We start from the raw sequence: 18,945 nt of genomic DNA, 5'->3' as shown, positions 1-18,945 counted from the left end.
TTGCCACTTCATTTTAAGCCTTCTCCATCCTTGGCATCACTCCTTCACTTCCAGGTGACAGGAATCAGAGTCATTTAGATGACTCACAGATATAATCCTGATGAACAGCTCTACAAACCCATGCCAGGATCAAACCTGGAAGAGATGCATGGAGACCCCCAGCTCTCACTGCAGAACTGCTCCAGTCTGGTGCTCTCCCATCCAGCATCCTCCAAGCCTCACCACCCCAGTCACCACCCCAGGCACAAAGCAGACATCTTCTGGCAAGCAAACACTGCTGGTTTTCCCTTGTTCTCCCCCATTTTACCTCTTGGACAATCCTGAGCAGTTGTTTTTCTCGGCTGTTTAATCTCTCCCCAGCTCCCTGAGGATGTACGCTCAGTGCCTGCAGAAGCTCATCTAGCTTTCATGTGTCTCAAATTCTACCCCCAGGCAGGTGACGGGTATTCAGGGAACTTGGACAATTAAATGACAGCAGAAGGAAGGGCTGGAGAAGTTTCTATTAAAAAAATGAAACAAAATATAAGGGGGAAAAAGTAAACCTGAATGAAGCCTTTCCTCCCCACCGCACCCACGGGCAGAGCTTGAGATAACCACCAGCACCTCCTGCTCTGGTGCTCGGAGAGGAAGGTCCCAACCCAGGCGCCTTGGGCACAGGATGGCTCCCAGCACAGGAGGGTGCTGCAGCAGGGACCCCATCACTGCAGCTGAGCTGGTTCCACTGCAACACAACCCAAGGGAGCTCGGTGTTCATGGGAGGTTCTACATACAAGTGGCTGGCAGAGGTGGCAGCACTCCCCAGCACACCACTTGTGCCAAGCAGACCTGGGCACAGGCTGGCACAGCCTAAACACAGCCCTGGCACAGCACCAACATGCTGCAACTACCCCCAGGTTGGCATAGCACCACGTGCCTCTGCTTGCCCATCCCTAGTCACTCCTCAGGGACCTGAAGGTGGCCCCATGACGCATGCCTTTCTAGAAGAGGAGGTGCAGCCTTACCAAGAGATGGGGCTCACCATGTCAGTCACCAGGTGGGTGAGCTGAATGGCAGCAAGGCCATCTCCCACCCCAGAACAGCCTCTCACCCACACCAGCATCACCCCACTGGGGGCAGCACAAGGGACCCATATGGAACGTGGGCCCCTGATCCATGTCAGAAGCATTCCCATTCATCCAGCTCTCCCCAGCCTCCCTGCATCAAACCACAGCACTGGTGTAGCCACAGCTGCTGGGGCGGGGGCTCCATCACCAGCACCTCTCAGGATGAGGCAGTGCACACACACTGCTCAGCAACAGCATCAGGGACAGCCGCAGGGGCCGTCACTGGTGGCAGCAAAAGGGGGGATGACAATCTGCCCGGTATGGCCATGGCACCCACCACATCTGAACGTCTCCGTCTCCCCGGCAACCTGGGTACCAGCAACTTCTGATGCAGCTGAGTGGTCTTGTGTAGCAAAAGCCATACTGAATCCATAGCAGGATTACAACAGCTTCCTCCTTCCCCTGCCCTCTTGCCATTTCCATCCAAAATTCATCATTAAAACATAACTGCGTGTCGAGGAACAAGAAGCATCACTCCAGGGCCACAGGGAGCACTTCTGCTCACCCTGCCAGCCACCACTGCCATGGGGTTTACTGGGTGATGGACACCATCTCAGTGCCAGCTGCCTCAAATGGATTGGACCATTACATGTACTTGGGAGCAGGATGAGCATCCTCCAGGTGACACCACCAGCAAGGAAACCCAACCTCACTCTACATCCAGCAGCTTTGGTGGCCTTGAAGGCTCCAAAACCCCCTCACCACAACACAAAAGTCCCTCTGGTGCTCTGCCAGCTTTCCCACCACCCTACCAAGTGTCCTGCCTTCTTTGCAGGTGGGGAAGGACACAAGACCAGGGCAACATAGAGCTCCATGAAGAACTAGCCCTTTCCAGAGAGCCTGGCAAGCTGCAATCAGGGGAGCAGATCATACCCCACAGAAGCTGATGGTCTCCCATTAAGCAGCTCTCAGAATCTGCTCTTGTAGTTTCTGAGGATGGGAAGTGGCCCAAACACTGCTTAACCCCTTCAGGAACAGGGAGAAAAATCAAGAAAGGAAACTCAAAAGCCTCTGTCCCAGAATAAAGGAGAGAGCAGCAAGGGCTGTGGGGAAGCTGTGCTGGGAGAAGCCCACAGAGGTGCCACCATCAGCACTCATCAGCTGGAAGATGATGCCCTGGAGCATACCCATGGCAGGGCTGGGAGCTCTCCTGTGCGTGGTCCAGCCTCCACATGCACCCTTGGGAGCAAGTCCTGCAGATGCCACCCCACAGCACGCCTGCTCCAATGCTGCCTACAGCTCCCTTGGGTCCTGCTGTGCCACTAAAGCTGCTGAAACGCCAGTCCTGGGTGGCAAGTCCTCCTCCACAGGGATGTGAGGACAGACAGCTCTTCCTTTCCCCCCAGCCCCAGAGGGATCACCAGTTTAGAAAGGCAGGAGCCCATCCCAGCCCTTCACACAACCCAAAAGCAGCGGTGAGGGTGGTACATCACATGGGAACAGAGCTCCCTGGCACCAGAGCAGCAAAGCTGCATCTTCCAAGGAAAGCCCCATCTCCTGCCACCCAAGCAGAGAGAGCAGAACATCAGAACAGGGCAAGATCACAGCTCCAGCCTGGCTCCTGGGCAGAGAAGCCTTCAACAGGCAGGCAGAGGGGGTCAGAGATGGGGGACAACCCAGCTCACCCCATCTCTAATGCAGCACAGGGGAAGCCCAGCTCCTAACACCAAGATGTGATGCACAAGAGGCTGAACGTCCCAGCCAAAGCAAGCAGGGTGTTTGGGCAGAAGCCAGCCTTTCCCAAGCTGAGTTTGAGGGAGCTTGGCAGCTCTCACCAGCCTTCAGGGCACGCATTGCCACATACCACAAACCTGTTTGCTCAGCCCGGGCCAAAGCAACTGGGGTGGCACAGAGCAAGCTTCATTGACCAAGGCATCTCTTCCAGTGAGGATGGGCCCCAAATCAAGGGGAAAGTGAACCCCTGCCCCACAGCAGCATTGACAGCGGCTGTGGCACTGCCTGCATGGGGTGAAGGGAAGGGAGGAAAGAACAGCTTCATTTTTCCAGCCACCCTGTAAAACAGACTGACAGTGTTTGCCAGGCAAAGGATGATCCCTGCAGCATCCTGAGCTAATGCTTCTAATAAGGAGCTAATCCTGCCCAGGGTGCTGGGACTGTCTCTGGGAGCTGCTCTGCGCTCATCTGCGCTTTGCAGCCATTAGAAACTGCCTGAGCAGAGTTTAGCAGGACTAAACACCCTCTCTAGGCTGATGAGAAACCTGGAGAGGGGCTTGGGACAAGGGCCTGCAGGGACAGGCCAAGGGGAATGGCTTGAACCTGCCCGAGGGGAGACTGAGATGAGCTCTTAGGCAGAAGCTCTTCCCTGTGAGGGTGCTGAGGCACTGGCACAGGGTGCCCAGAGAAGCTGTGGCTGCCCCATCCCTGGCAGTGCTCAAGGCCAGGTTGGACACAGGGGTTGGAGCAGCTGCTCCAGTGGAAGGGGTCCCTGCCTGTGACAGGGGCTGGAGCTGGAGGAGCTTTAAGGCCCCTTCCAACCCAAACCAGGCTGGGATTCTATGATAAACCAGTGCCACATCCAGGGGCACAGGGGGCTCTGCCTGGAGCCCAGCTCAGGCACAGGCTCAGCCCTGCCTCCTTCCATCTTCTCTTTCCTTACAAAGTAAGGCCCAAGCTCTCTGCCTACAGTCATCATGCTCTGGTCTGCAGCCCCAGAAGAGCCATTTTATTTAGGGTGTTATATGTTTGTTTAGCCCTTATTTGTTTGGGGTCCAAGGCAGCAGCTAAAAAGTGCTATTTTCCCTAAGGCATCCATCAGGTCTTGTACACCACTTCCAAGGAGAATGGAGTAGTTCAGTCGGAAGGAACTTACAACAATCACCCAGTCCAACTGACAGATGACCACCTCCTTCGAGCAAGTTCCCAAGCAGATAATCCTTTCCTGCCTATCAAATCCCTGCAGCAAGCCCTTCATGACACCCAGGAGGTGGATATTACATCAGCTGTGAGCGAGCTGTAGAAATAGAGAGGGTTGAGCAGCTCATCACCAGCACGATCCCTGTGCTGTCACCAACCCTGCCAGGAGCGGGGGGACACCTCCCTTGGCACAAAGCAGCACAGCCCGGGCTGTGCTGGCAAGGCTTTGCTTGCCCAGACTTGCCGTGGAGCTGGGACCCACAGGTGACAGGCACATGGCTGGGAAGGTCTGCCCGGAGCACACAGCCATGCAGCAGCTCTGCTGTGTAAGTGCTTCCTCAAGCCCATCAGATACAACTGGAAGAGGGAATCATGAAACCAAAGACACCCAGGCCTGGGCCATCGACCCAGAAACGGGACAAAGCACCCTGTCATTGCTTTCCCTATAGACACACACCCCGGACATGAGCGCTAGCATCCCTCCAGACCCACAAAGAGCCCTTCGGAAGGGTGATTTTGCCGCACAACTGGTGAGAATCCACTCACAAAGACACCCCTAGCCCTGAGGAACACAGCACAGCAGCCCACCACAGCCCCCAGCAAGGACATGGATCCGCTGCCCACCTCTGCACCTTCTGCCTTGTGTGGGCAGGAGCCAAGCCCCTGCAGGCAGCAGTGCAATGCAGATGCAGTGAGCCCCACAGTGCATGCTGCTGCGTGCTCCTGTCACCGGGAAAGAGCCAGGACAGCGGAGTGCAGCCATGGAGCTCCTTGTCCCCAGAGCTCAGATGACGACCCAGAGTGAAGGTAGCACTGCTGCATTGCTCTCTGCCCAGGTCCTTGCAGGTCAGGGAGCAAAAGCAGCAGCAGCTCCCATCTGGTTTCACATGGACAGCACCATGCAAACCCACTGTGCCCCAGAGCCAAGCAGCCCACCCAGCCAGAGGAACCCCAAGGGTCTCCAAGAAGGCCTGCACCACAAACCCTCAACTCTTCCAGGCATCCCAGCCATTTAATTCCACAGCTCAGACCCATCGCTGTCCTCTCCCAACTTCACTCCCAGCTGCTTGGCAGTGCCAGCCTCCCCGGGATGCATCTCAGGCCAGTCCCTGCAAGCCCAGGGATCTACACCCTGGGCTCGGATTCTCACAAACAAAACACAACGCCTGGTTTGCAAACAAATCACCTTCCTCAAACCCTGCACACAAAAGAGAGCACAGAGACCCAGCACTAAGCATGACATCCCAAAGCTGCTCCGTCAGTGGGCAAAGACTGGGGAAGCCTTTCTGCTGGCAAAGAGGCTGTTGCCCCACTGCTTACCAGGAGAACCCAGCACACAAAGACAGCCGGAAGGAGCCCAAGCCCAGCGGTTCTGTGTGTTGGTGATAGCAGGTCAGATTTCCAATCCCACCAAAGGTTTCTGGCAGACAAACCTCCCTGCAGCACCAGCCCCATGCTGAGCAGCCCCCTTCTACGCTACACAACCCACTCAGCCTTACGTGGGCTCTGGAAAGGAGAATAAAAAGCTTTCAGGCTAAACTCACGCTGCTTCCAGGGGCTGCTCTCAGCGCTCCGCTCAGGCACAGCTCAGAACCTGCAAGGAAAAGAGAGCAGATTTGGTTCAAAAGGAATAAAACCCCTTCCCAGGGCTGATGGCGAGCACACTCCATCGCAAGATGGTGCCTGCACGGCTCCAGCACGGCATTGACTCCATACGAAGCTGCTTGCTGGAGACTGTAAACTCCAGATTACATTAGATGCTGCCTTACTCTCAGGAAGACTGATGTGGAAACAGCACCTTCGCAGGCAGGCAGCCTGCCCGCTGCGAGCCAGCTCTGCTCATCTGAGTGATAAAAGCAAATATTTACTACAGGCAGTGCCGCAGAACCAACACACCTCTCAAGTGAAACAGAGACCGCCCCAGCTCGCACCACCCAGCTTCTCCTTTCAGGCCCATCTGTGCCACCCCATTGTCACCCCTGCCCCTGGCTCACCTGCAGTCATGCCAAGGCCAACATCTGGTCAGCAGCACTTTTGCCCTTGTAGAGATGCAGGACCCATGGGAGCCAGCGCCACTCACTCATCCATGGAGTGACCAGCAGCTCTGGCACACCAGGAGTAAATCAGTAGTTTCAATAGGAACAGCCCCAACCCTGAAACAGCATTTTAAGGACTGCTTTTTAGATGACAACTGCATCTAATGGAGGAAGAAAAACTGCTCACCAGGGCAGTTACATGAAGGAGGAAGCACAGCCCCACAGGACAGCAAATAACACCAAGAGACCTGCTTTTCTATGGATTTACAAGCATATCTTCCATAGGCAAGGACCATCCTCCCATAGGCACAGAAGCAAAGCAGTCAGCATAACCCATCTATGCAAAGCACCCACCTCTCCCATGGATTCAGCAAAAACCTGTCACCCTCTGAGCAAACATCAGCTGTGCATAGCACACACAGCCTGCCCTGAGTGACACTGACCCACAGCAGCTTTCCAGAGAGCTTGCTCCAGGCATAAAAGCTGCTCCACTTCCTATTTGGACAGAGTCCCCTAGCAGCAGAGTGTCACGGAGTGACTGATACCTGGCTGGGCACCTATGGGGCTCCAGAATTCCCTTCAAGACAGGAACAGGACACAGTGCTGTTCCCCGGGCAGAAAATCTGATGCAATAACGCTGGGAGCTTCAGTGCCTCCAAGGAAACAGAATCAACTTTGAACAGGGAGAAACTGCACCCCCAAATGATTTGCATGAGGGATACGGGAAGAGGAGGGAGTTACAGCCACCACCACATGCGTGGTCCCATCCCAGCTCTGTATCGCTGTCACACAAGGGGAAGCACAAGCAGGATGTCATCCTGCCCACCAGGGACTTTTGTAGCCACCATGCAGACTGGCTTTACTCACTCAACTGCTCACTGCAGAGGGAGCAGGGTTGGGATGCAATGTGGGCATCCCTGTGGCACCAAACACTGGCTGCATCCATAGCCCCAGGTCCCTCCATCCATAGGCACCTGTGTGCTCAGTGGCCAGCACAGGAGCAGAACACATGCTCCTGTGCATGACTCACTGCTCTCCCAGACCTCAAAATAGCATTTTCCCAATTTTCCAATTACACATGGAGCCTGCACTGCCCATGGAGCAAGGGATGTCACTGGTGTGTGAAGGCTGCTGTCCTGTGCCATTACTCTTGCAGATGCCATTGACCACAAGCCAATGAGCCAAAGGAGAGGAAGAGCCCCATCAGAAGGGCTCTGCCCTCTCCCAGCAGGACACAGCCAGCTCTCCATCAGCACAGAAGAAGGGGTATCACACCAGCACTGGGGTTCACCAGGGCTGCATCATGTTCCTCCAGTGAGGGAGGATGTGGTATTCACTGCCCCAAAGGCAGGGCAGTGACATTCAATGCTCCCCAGCCTGCCTGTGTTAATGCTGCCAAACAAAGCCCTGTGCTCTCCATCACACACCAACCATCCCTCCTTCCTATATTCTTCTCTGCAAAGCTGCATTCATCAGGGTGGCCGGCACTACAACAGGCTGTGAGCTATGGACATTTTGGGATCTGGACTATTGCATCAATTAGTATCATATTAATGAAGTGTTTTAGAACACACTGGGAGCAAGACCCTCCCCCAACCCTGCTCACTTCTGCCTCCAAACAAGCAGCTCCCCATAACATTGCCGCTAGCAAAAATCCATGCTAGACTGCATCATGATCTCCTGCCATGCAGCTGTCCCCGGCGCCGGGCCAGTGCATACAGCATCTCGGCCACAGACACTGCCCTGGGCTTGAACACATCCCACAGTGACCCACATTGTCACAACATCGTCATCGCAGTCATCCTGCCTGCCCCTGGCAGGGTGAGCGTGAGCGCTGGGACACCAACAGCAGCCAGACAAAGGCTGTGGTCCATGCAAAGGGGCTGATCCCAGCCAGCACCCCTGCAGGCTCAGACACTGGCTGCGGTTAGGTAGGAGGGAGCCATATGCTGAGTCCAGCTCACACAGATCTAGGACAATGTGTTGCAGAAATGCTGATGGGTCCAATAAAAGGTGAGGAAGGGGATGAGGATTCATTCTGTCCCCTTCACATGCCCATCAGAGCAGGAACATAAACAGGGCAGGACAGTGCAGCAGCCCCAGGGCAGCTCAGCTGAGTGTGAAGCACAGAGAGGCCCAGCTGCGCATGGTTCCACGCTGCCTTGGGATCACATCAGCTCTGGGCAGCTGAGGAGCAGCCCAGGCAGCGCTCAGCAGGAGATGACCATGGACCACACCACCATGGGCCTTCCAGGCTGGCCTGCCTACAGCCAGCAACACTGTCCCGAGGTGGGACTGAGCACAGCACATGCAGCAGCACAGAAGCAGCAACAGTGGGAGCTGCCACCAAAATACAGCCTGGGCAGCAGTGCCCAACTGTCCATGGCTGGTACTTCCACTGGTCACTCTAAAGTCAGCTGCATTTCTTATAGATGTACAGCACATGAGACCAAGGTAACCAATAAAGATCTGCTCATCCCGTACCACCAGAAAGCATTCTTTGGGTCCCTGAAGAAGAGCCCCAGGGAATTTGCAGAGGTAATGGCCCCTATACACAAGGCATGTGTGTATTCAGAGCCAGATCAGACCTCAGAGGAGGTTCCTCTTGTTCTGGATGGTTCACTCTGCAGGACCTTCATCAGAACCTGCAGTAAATCCAGAAGGCAACACTGCTGAGAATGCACACTGGAGGTTTCCCACCCCGAAGTTTGTTTCTTTGTCAAACATTGCACCTTCCCACAGCAAGCAGCAGACCCAGCTGTACAACCAACCCTTTGGGCCTTAACACAGCACTGCTCACCCACTTCGAGACCTCTGCCACCTCCCTCTCATCACCAGCAAAGCAGAGAGCCAGCGCTGTGTCAGGTGCCGTGCCATCCCACGCTCAGCACGAGCTCCTCACCAGAGCATTCACTTGCTTCTCTCACACACAGGGGTACTGCTTCCCAACAGCATCACTAAAGAGAAAAACCTGCAGGACCCCTCCCAGCACTGCAGCCCTGCACTCGTGGCCACCTGGGTGATGCTCCCATGGGGATGGGCAGGAGGAGGATGCGAAGGGCTGGTCCATGCCCCCTTCCACCCCACAGCCTGTCAGGGTACGCATCTGCCTGCCCCTGGCCCGGTCAGGGTGGCTTTCTGCTGGCTCTCACACCAGCAAGTCCGATCAGCTGGTTCAAAGGGGAATGTGTCATTTCAAACGCACAATCAGATTTCCAGGCCTTTCTGCCCATAACAAAATGTCTCGTGAAATGGCTCGTTCTGTTCTCCCATAGAAACGTGTTTCCCTTCAGAAGCCTGATGCAGGAGCAGGGGGGGTGGGGGGAGAGAAGGCAAACCTAAAATTATCTTCTGAAAGATACCATGACAGCAACAGATTCACAGGAAAACGAGGTGAGAAGGGGGCTGTGAATGTGTTAAGATCCTGTTTAATCTCTCCCCAATCCACCGAAGGCAGAAACGATACCTCAACATTTCCTTTGTGCAGAGATGACTCCACCCTGTGTTTTCCTCTCCATCTGATACTGAGGGAAGGATACCAGCACACATCCCTGCTCTGCTGCCAGGCAGCGAGCAGGGCCCCGGCACTGGGTTAGTAGGAGCAGAGGGAGGAAGGAGCCGGTGGGTGGAACCTGGCAGCAGGGCTGGGCTGTGAATCCTCATTCAGCATCGCCTCAGAGGCAGGATGTGTTTTACACTAGTGCAGCACCTGGTCCTGGTTTCCACCTCATCACCAACACCTTGCAAATGAGCATCAGTCCTTTGGGCCAAGAAGGGGTCAAGGACAGCAAAGCCCAGTGAGATGGATGCAGGGTCCAGTTATAGCTGGTGTGCAGAGGACTGGTTTCTAGAAGGAGGATGGAGCAGATACTAAACTGCCACCACGGTTCATCTCCACAAAGGGGCCAAGTGCCCCAGTAAAACTGCTGACCTGCTGGCAACTGCAGATCTGCAGCCTCAGCCTCATTTGTCTCGTGTTCTGAGCACAATAGGGTCAGCCTAGACTCCTCTCTTTGCTTTTATCACACCAGACCTGGGATGCTGCTTACGCAAACCCAGCTGCTCCTACACAGGGCAGACCCAGCCCAGGGCACTAATATTGCCCTTTGGAGGGCAAATCACAGACCATCAGCAGAAGACGGAGAGAAATTCCTCTTCCAAAGCATTGCCATCCAGATTTTAAGGCTGTCTGCTTACTCCTACCCTCCCAGACAGCAAACCTGGGAGTGTGCATGAGCATGCCCATGGGCGGGCACATGCTATAGGCAGGGCACTGACTCATTCTCAGCTTCAATTCAGGTCACCCTCAGCTGTGCACCGGGACAAGTAGATGTGAAATATCTGTACCGAATCCCTCACCTAGGGCTGTGGGATGACTGCCCCTTTCCAGGCAGTCCCACAGCTCCCTGTCCAGTGCAAGGAGAGCACAGCTTGGTTCCTGTTCTGGTTGTACTAAAGTGCAGCCCAACAGCTCTTGGTACAGATGCCTCCAGTGCTCCCAGACAGTTCACCTCCCTGGAGCAAGGCAGGGCATAGAGAGAAACCATCATTGAAGACAAGAGACATCCATGGGACCTGGGCCCAACATCCTGCTCTGCACCAGGGGCACACTGTGGGGACAGGAGAGCTGCTGCAGAAAGCAGCCACTGCTTCCACAATGGAAGATGTGGTTGTCCAAGTCTCCTCTTCCCTTTAAGGCCCACTTGGGTCCTGGACAACCCACGAGCTTCCACCCAAGGGCTGGGAGGACAGGAAAACTGGATGTTCAGCCACAAGGAAACAGTGCATCATGATCCCATCAAAGACAGTCTCCTCCCAGCACGCTTCCCATGCCCTGTAATCCAGACAAGGTGATGTGCCTATGGAAGACAGGCCCACTGGACAAGCCGCCTCGATGGCAGCAGTAATGCTCAACTTTACAGACCCTTATGGCACAGGGCAGGTACTGGAAAGGAGCTCCCAAAGGAGACTGTCCTCCAGCACCCACAAATCCATGCAACTCCTTCCAGACTCAAGTAACAGCACGAGCCAACAGTGAGCCCAGTGTCCCTCCACACAGACCCTCGCAGGTCTCCCCAGTGCCATCACCCCGGCTGTGACAAATCCAAACCTGCTGACTCAGAGCCACCCGACTGCTCTAATGAGAACAATAAGGCACGCAGCCATCACTGTCACAGCCTCAGCGCAAGCACAGTTTTAGATGCTGTATGAGAGCCATGGATCTGTAGCTGCACAAGTCTTCCCAGCACAGGAGCTTCCAGCAACCGGAGACACAGGAACCTCTGCGCTTCATGTTTCTTCCTTTGCATCTAGGCTTAAAACAGAGTTCCAGGCTCAGCTCAGACCTCCAAGTGACAGGCATCGCATCCAGGTCTACTACAGAGCCAAACAGAGGCCTTAGAGACCCCCAGACCGATCTGCCATGAAGCTTGAGCCCATCTCCTCGCACACACTTGCATCCCCCATCAGTATCCGAGTGAAACCCAGGCGCTGCAGTGCTGGGCCCAAGGCAGCAGGGAAATATCCCCAGCCCATAGCCAAGTAAAATTAAGGCAAAGGACACTCCAGTGATGACTGAGCAGGAAACTCGGAACAAGCCTGGGAAGAGCCAAGCCCACCCCCTGCCCTTTAACCAAGAGGCCATTCTCTGTGACTTCCCAATTTAGAAATCCTTAATTAGCTATGGGAAAGAGTGCTTCTTTTGGAGACAGAATTAATGAGGCACCTGACTGGTCTGTCTGTCTGTCTGTCTGTCTGTCTCCTCCAGTAATGCAGAAGTCATCAGCAGTGCTAGAGCAAAGAGGAACACAGGGAACAAGGGGGGATGATGGAGTTATATATGGGATGAGGGCTCAGTGCTGCCAGCAGAAAGTGTGAAAGGTTATTGTGCAAATCAGCAAGAGATCCAGCTCCTCACCAGGACCAAGGTCATCAACCAGAGCCCAGCACAGAGCTCAGATGCCTGGGGAAGAAAATGGATTTTTAAGATGCTCCCCATTCCTCACTGCAGTGACTCCTCCAGCTGAGCCAGGCACCCCTCCAGCTGCCCATCCACATGCCAGAACACACTTACCCTGGGAAGTTGTGGTGGTGTCAACCACGGCAGCAGCTCAGGAAAGGAAGATCAGTGATCTCTGTGCCTGCACTGGACAGGAAAGGTACCAAACCCTTTGCCTTCCCTCAGTGCTCTCATCTACACTCATGCTTTCTGACCAGAAACACAACACTGGACTTTAAAACCCCTTTTTTAGAAGCTTCCTCCAACACAAAGCATCTCCCCTGAGAGTTCGGGGAAATGCTGATTTCTCAAAAATTAGTAAAAATAATTCTAGACAGTTCTAGCTACAGCATCAACAAGCAACCAAAACAGCAGGGGCAGAACACATCACCTGCAGCCAGCGCCAGCCCACCGTCAGCACAAACAGGGTGCTGCATCATGCACTCCAAGCCATCCTGCATCCCAAGGCAGGGCCCTGCTGTGCACACAGGGCTCTGGTTGAAGGCGGCTGTGGCTAAAGCAGTCAGTATAGCATAAGGATGGCACAGAGAGGAGAGGTGAACGCTCTGCTCCCATCAGGGGCTGAAGGAAGGGTAGCAACTCACACCCCCCATTGAACAGGTATATCATGGTCCTCTGACACCAAACATAGAGCATAAGGAGGGAATGCTCCAGGAGAAAGGGGATGGTTGAGGACCCTCAATAAGCTACAATAGCCACAGTCTGCCACATCTTCCAGAACATGCACTGTAGCTCTGCATGCAGCAGAGACCAGGGTCCTTGCTGAGACCATGGCTCTGAGCTCCCTGGTGAGACCTCAGCACTGAGCACCCTGGGGAAGCCTCCACAGACAGGCTCCATGCCTACCAAACCAGTCTCTAAAAAACATAATTAAAGAGTAATTCCCTTCTTGCAAGGATCATCACCCAAACCCAGCCTTCCACAGCTCCAAGCTTGCTTGGCAGCAACAAGAACAGCTCTCCAGCCTGCACAGTCACGGTCAAAGGGATCTGACACATGCAGAGTCCTCCATTGGGCTACAAAGGACGTGGAGATCTGCAAGGCAGCCCCACAGAGCAGGCCTGGGTACCAAATGTGCTTCCCACATCTTGAGTTGTTTGGAAGCGAGAAACACTTTGGACCAGTCTAGCACGACAGAGCTGGAGGGAAAGTGGCGGTTAAGTGCAAGAAGGAGACTGATGCAGGGGCTGGTCTCTCCAGGGATGCTGGAGAAGCCACACCTCATCCACGGCAGTGGAGAAGGGCTGATCAGGAGTCACCTCACACCATCTACAGCTGAATCCAACACAGCTTTTTCCATCGCCCGCTCCTGCAACACATTGTGAATACTCAACCACGCATACCCAGACCATTGTTTGTCCACAGAAGGGTCCCCACCAAAACATGCTGAAGGCTGGCCATGCCGGAGGGAAACAATACCACCGTGGAAACAGCGAGAGAAATAGTGTTTTATACAGAAGGCACTGATAGAGAAAAGGGCCACGCAGGTCCTCTAGTACGATCTCCCGGGTAACCAGCCTATGGAGAAAATGCTGAGCTCAAGGATACCTCCAGAGCCCACCTCCTGCCATATGACGATACTCCAAAAATAACCACAGAAATATGCGAGGACCCATTCCAAGTTGTTCCTGGCTCCCTCCACATTCTCCCTCTAATGTAAATCGTCTCCCTGAAATCACAGCCCGGGAGTTAAACGCTATTACAGCAACCCGCAGCTCGGGGCTACGGATCCCTGAGGCTGCCTCATCCCGGCGGAAGGACCCGGCCTGCGCTGCTGCTCCCCTGCACTCCGCTTTGCTCCTTCGCGGCTTGGAAGCGCGGAGTGTCCCGGCCCCCACACCCCACATCCCGTGCCCGGCTGCGGCCCGGTCGGGAGCCGCGCCCCGACCCCAGCATCCCGCGGGGGGCAAGGCTGGAGGCACGGAGGGATGGAGGGGAACAGGGAGGCAGGGCGCGGTGCGGGATGCGCCGAGGAGGGGAGGCCCAGCTTGGAGCAGCTTTCCCAGCGGTGGGACTGCGCCTGCCCGCATCCCTGCCCGCATCCCTGCCCGCCGCCCTGCCCGCATCCCTGCCCGCCGCCCTGTCCGCATCCCTCCCCGCATCCCTGCCCGCGTCTCCGCTGCAGGCAGCGCACCAGGGCACTGCCCGTCCCCGCGCTCCGCACCCGCGGCTCTCACCTCTGTTAGGCCCGTCCCGTCCCGTCCCGTTCCGCTCCCGCCGCCGCCTCCCGGGCGCGGCCCCGCGCCGCTGCCCGCGCGCTGCCCGTTCCCTGCCCGCCGAGCGGCGGGAGCGCAGCGCGGGGCGGGACGCGGCGCTGCGGAGGGGGAGAGGCGGCCCCGCCCCGCGCGGGAGCCGCCCACGGGCCCGGCTCGGGAGCGCGGAGCCGCGGGGGCGCGCACGGTGCCCGGGGGGCGGTGTCGGGAGGGGTGGGACAGCCCCGGCCCCTCCAGGAGATGAGGGTGGAAAGGGGGGACCCCACTGCGTACCCGTGAATGCACAGCAGGGGTGAGCTGCTTGCAGGGGTGCATCCAGTGCGGGGGTGCAGTAGGTACAAGGATGCATCGGGGGCATGAATGCACTGAATGCACAGCAGGGCTGCGCTGAGTGCATGGGTGTAGCAGGCGTATGGATGCACTGGGTACAGAGATGCACTGGCCACAGGAAAGCGTGAAGTACATGGATGGACTGGATGCACAGCATGGCTGCAGTGGCCATTGTGACCGTAGGTGAAACCTTTCAGACAACAAGGTTGACACTCATGAACACGAAGTACACTCAGCCCTCTTTGCCTTGCAGATGTTGAGCAGCAAAGGACAGAGGGGATGTGTCATGCACATGTTAGTGCTGGGGCTGATCCCCTCCTTCTCAAAGCCTGTGGCTAGTCCTGATCTGGTACCCAAGGCCCACTAGCACTTCCTGCATCACACAGGGCTCCATGAGGGCCTCTGCTTTGCTCTGTTGGCAGATGTGCTACTTACAACAGTTCCTGCACTGGGTCTTTTGAAGCCAGAAGGGCACAGCTCCGCACTGGACCCCAGGACAGGCAGGTCTCCAGCAGCGAGGGGAGGCCTGGGGGCTCTTCCCAGCAGGAAAGGGCTGACTTGGCTTCCTCTGCTTGTCCTCTGCAAGGCAGAGCTGGCCCATGGTGGCTGTCACAGTGTGTCAGCACACAGTCGCCTGCCTGCCTGGTAGCAGCGGGTGCCAGGGCTCTGTGCTGGGTGCTGCTCCTCAGCTTCTTCTCTGCCAGCCTTCAGGAAACCTGCCATTCCCACTCACATGGGGAGCTTGACCCCAACACCACCACTACCAGGACAAAGCCGCTGGGACGAGGAGGGCTTCTTTTTACTGCTTTATGAAGTGCCTCCTTTATTAGCCACACTGGGGCTTTTTTCCTGACAAACCACATACCAGCAGAGAGTACCAGGAACAAAATGAGGCTGCACGGTCCAGTGGTTAGAGCCAAGGCAGTGATGCCAGCAGGATTGTGGGCTCTAATCCCCTGCTGAGCTGTTGACTCACTGTACAAACTCAGGCAGGTCCTGCCTCTTTGTGCCTAGAGAAGCCCAGCTGGAAAGTTGGGTAAATAGCAGGAACCTCTTGGAAAAAATAACCCACCACATGGGAGGCAAGCTCGAGGGAGGGCATTCATTTACAAATAAAAGGCATTTCAAGAGGCTGCTCAGATTCCCCTTGCAGGCACGGTTTTCACCTTCACTCTGGGTGCTTCACCTTGCTGCAGGGATGGATGTGCTGCGTGTGACATCGTTCACATGTCCTGATGCGCTGGGTTGAAGGGAACTTGTGCAGGAGGAAAGTTGCACCATATTGGTGCAAAACAACAGCGCTTGGGGCTCTGTGCGGTGCCTTGAGGACTGTTACTCTCTGGTTTCCTCTTTCTGGTCATTCAAAGGGAAAACAGGGATTTCTGCTCAACAGGTGAGGTTGGGATGCACTCTGAAAGAAAACCTAGGAAATTTAAATGGTAAATTCACTTCTAAGTGAATTTGGGTCAATAATCAATGGGTGACCCCACTGGTAGAGTTGTGAGCCCAGATATCCCTGGTGTAGTTCCCCAGTACCCACCACAGGGAGCATTCCCTGTGCCAAGCCAAGGAGTTGGGAGAAGAGCATATAGAACAAATTCTTCCAGTGTATCCTTTACTCCCCATCTTGCACTGGTGCCAACAGCTCAGCCTGGACTGTCTTCCCATTACCACCAAGCAGCTCCATGGGAAACACTCTCTCGGGAGTCAGGTTGTTTTTCCAACCCAAGTGAGGATCTCCTGGCCAGATTCCCATTGTCCAGCAGAACAACTTGAAACAACACCATAAGAAAACACAAATGCCAATGCAAAGAAATGAGGACTGGTATAAACTGCAGCTGTTTCATGGTTCAGCGTTAGGACAGGTTCAGTCACGAGGGCCTTGCCTGATCACCATGAGAGCCTCCAAGTTCTTTTATCCCAGCAAGTTTTCCCCTTACAATTTGACTCCTCAGTGTCTTTTGCCTGGATTTATGGGATAGAAAGCAAAGAGGGTCAGTATGTCCTCCAGTAGGGAGTGAATTTCTACACAGGAACCTGTTCTTCCCTGGAGAAGATAGATGAGATGGGGATGCAGCTATGGGTCCAGCTTCATAGGTATAGCCATGAAGAGGAAGCATCCTCCAAGGAAAAGCACCTTGGAGTTCTACCTCCCAAGCACAGGACAAACTGTTATTTAGCCCTTGCAATACCAGCGTCAGGGACACTCATCATTAGCTATTAATAATCATTGCAAAGTATTCTTCATCACTTACAAACACAAGGATGCAGCAGAAGTTGCAGTGTGGCTGTGTTCTTCATTTCCAGCACAAGGTGAACATATCCATGTGCACACACACATGCATGTGCTGTGGTACCACCAGCTCTGCCTCACAGCAGGCTCTCGCTCTGGGCTCCAGGTTTCGGCAGAGGAGCTGGATGCACCCAAAACCTTTATTCCCTACAGCCCAGCAGCGTGGAAAAAGGGGTGTGCATGGCTGTGTGCTCGTGGGAGGAGGGTTATTTTGGGAATCCCCGCCTGGGCTGCTGCTAGTGCTGATGCTCTGCGATAACAACCTTTCATGCCTCTCTCTTGTTTATGCAGGGCATGAAAAGGCCTTTTGTGCAGCTCGGGGAGCTGGCTGCCAGCTGGGATGAGTGAGACGCTCCCTGTGTGCTCTTCAGCTCCATCCTCCCCAGCAAGGGTTGAGGAGGGCTCCAAGAGCCACCCAGCAGGAGGGGGAGCACAGCTCCTCGTGTTGAGCTCCTGGGCACTTTCTGCCCTTGGATATGTCTTGGATAACGGGAACACAGTGGAGCTCAGGCTGCTCCACATCCAAGAGCTCCAGACACACATTTCCATCCAAAGACAACATTTCCAGCTCTTGGTGCCATCTTTCCCCAGGCTGTTCAAGTGGGATCCAAAGCTCAAAGAAGTCTCTTGGACTGAGATGTCAGAGACCTCAGATCAAGCCCTTGTTATCTCTGCCTGTCTGGAATCCTAGTGTCCTGGGGGAACAGCAGGCTTCCCACTGCCTTCATCCTCTGCTTCCCAAGGAACAGGAGCTAGCACCAAATGCTGTCAATGTCTGCTGACCTTCAGACAGTTGGGCATGCTTCAAATAGCTCTGCACATGGTGGAGAGCTGGGAATAAAAGGGGCAGGAAATGCATTTTTTATAAGTAACTCAAAGAGATTAATGACCCATGTAACAGTTATTGCACATCCCACCTTGACACCTTGCAGGGGTAGGAGGATTGCAATGGGAAGAGTTGCAGGAGACAGGGAGGAAGGAATATTTGACCAGGCAGGGGACCTGAGAGCTGGGGTGGAATATTCCTGATGCCCCACAATGGTACCAAGATGCAAAGTAACCACAGGAAGCACTCGTGGCCATCTCAGCAGACCTGTGGGGTCCCCAGAGAGTCAGCGATGGGGTTAGGGGCCACCAGCAAAGAGACTGATGACTTTGGCAATGGGTTATTCCTGTCCTGTGCACTGTGAGGGGAAGGAGGAAGCACCAGGCAGGTCCTGTGCCCAGCAGCAGCTCCAGCCTCTGTGCACATCCTGCCCCATGCAGGCAAGAGCCCTGTGGGATCCCCTCCTTCCTTAGCTGAGCTTTCTGCATGGACCAGCTGGATGCAGCCCTGGGCTGCGAGTCCCTGGAGAGCATCAGTCCCATCCTGTTTAGGAACGTAGCGAGGCTGAGGCTCTGCCCCAGACTGCCACAGGCAGAGCAATGGGGTATCCTGTGTCTTTCCATTCTGACGCAGCCAGGAAAGTACAGTTCTCCTGAGGGGAGCCCCTGGCACGGGTCTGACATGCTCTGATTAAAGGGAAGACTCTGACAGCTTAATTAACTGCCAGCTTGAAGATGCAGGGATTGAACAAAGATGAGTGTGACAATAGCCTGGACCCATCGAGAACAGCAGAGACCCCCAGCAGAAACCCCTGGCACCAAAGAGGAAGGCAGGGGAAGATGAAGAACAAAGCGCAAAGCAGGCAGTGCTGACGCTGTGTAGTTCATCTCACTTTCCCATTCCACATTCCTAGGAAGGTGTGGGGAGGGCAGCCCCTCACCACTGGATGTGCTGGTCAGAAGCATCAGGCAGCCTGGGAGAAGTTAATAAGAAAAGCCTGAGCCAATATTGCTAGATTACAGCCAGAGAGGATGAGCAGCCAAATCCCCAGTGATAGCGTTGTGGCTGCACCACCAATGCTGCCGTACCCATGGGTGGAAGGCAGGGACCGGACCAGAGCCCAGCCCCAGCCAGGGAGCAGTTCTCCTCTCCCGCATCTGATCGCCTGCAGATGTCCCATGGATAGGATGATGCCGGGAGCTCTGCATCCTTTCAGCCCTGGAAATGCACTGGATCACCCTTTCCCTGCAT

The 18,945-nt window shown here is 55.1% G+C and overlaps 1 protein-coding gene across 8 annotated transcripts in view; it reads right to left on the bottom strand.

The window, feature by feature from the left end:
* Positions 1–14,267, bottom strand: part of EPB41L1 (erythrocyte membrane protein band 4.1 like 1) — a 55,892-nt gene extending 41,625 nt beyond the window's left edge. For 6 of the 8 annotated variants that reach the window (XM_034067052.1, XM_034067054.1, XM_034067055.1 and 3 more), the window contains exons 1-2: positions 14,210–14,267; positions 5,522–5,571 (exon numbers count right to left, since the gene is read on the bottom strand). The gene's annotated coding sequence lies outside the window, so the exon portion shown is untranslated. Of the gene's footprint in view, positions 1–307; positions 500–5,521; positions 5,572–5,971; positions 5,990–14,209 lie in introns of those variants that run through there. The other 2 variants (XM_034067053.1, XM_031047043.2) reach the window with 2 other exon arrangements.
* Between the last annotated feature and the right edge of the window lie 4,678 nt (positions 14,268–18,945).

Source organism: Melopsittacus undulatus, chromosome 10, assembly GCF_012275295.1.
Source record: "Melopsittacus undulatus isolate bMelUnd1 chromosome 10, bMelUnd1.mat.Z, whole genome shotgun sequence".
NCBI classification, from domain to species: domain Eukaryota; kingdom Metazoa; phylum Chordata; class Aves; order Psittaciformes; family Psittaculidae; genus Melopsittacus; species Melopsittacus undulatus.
This window is presented reverse-complemented; position numbering and strand designations above follow the sequence as displayed.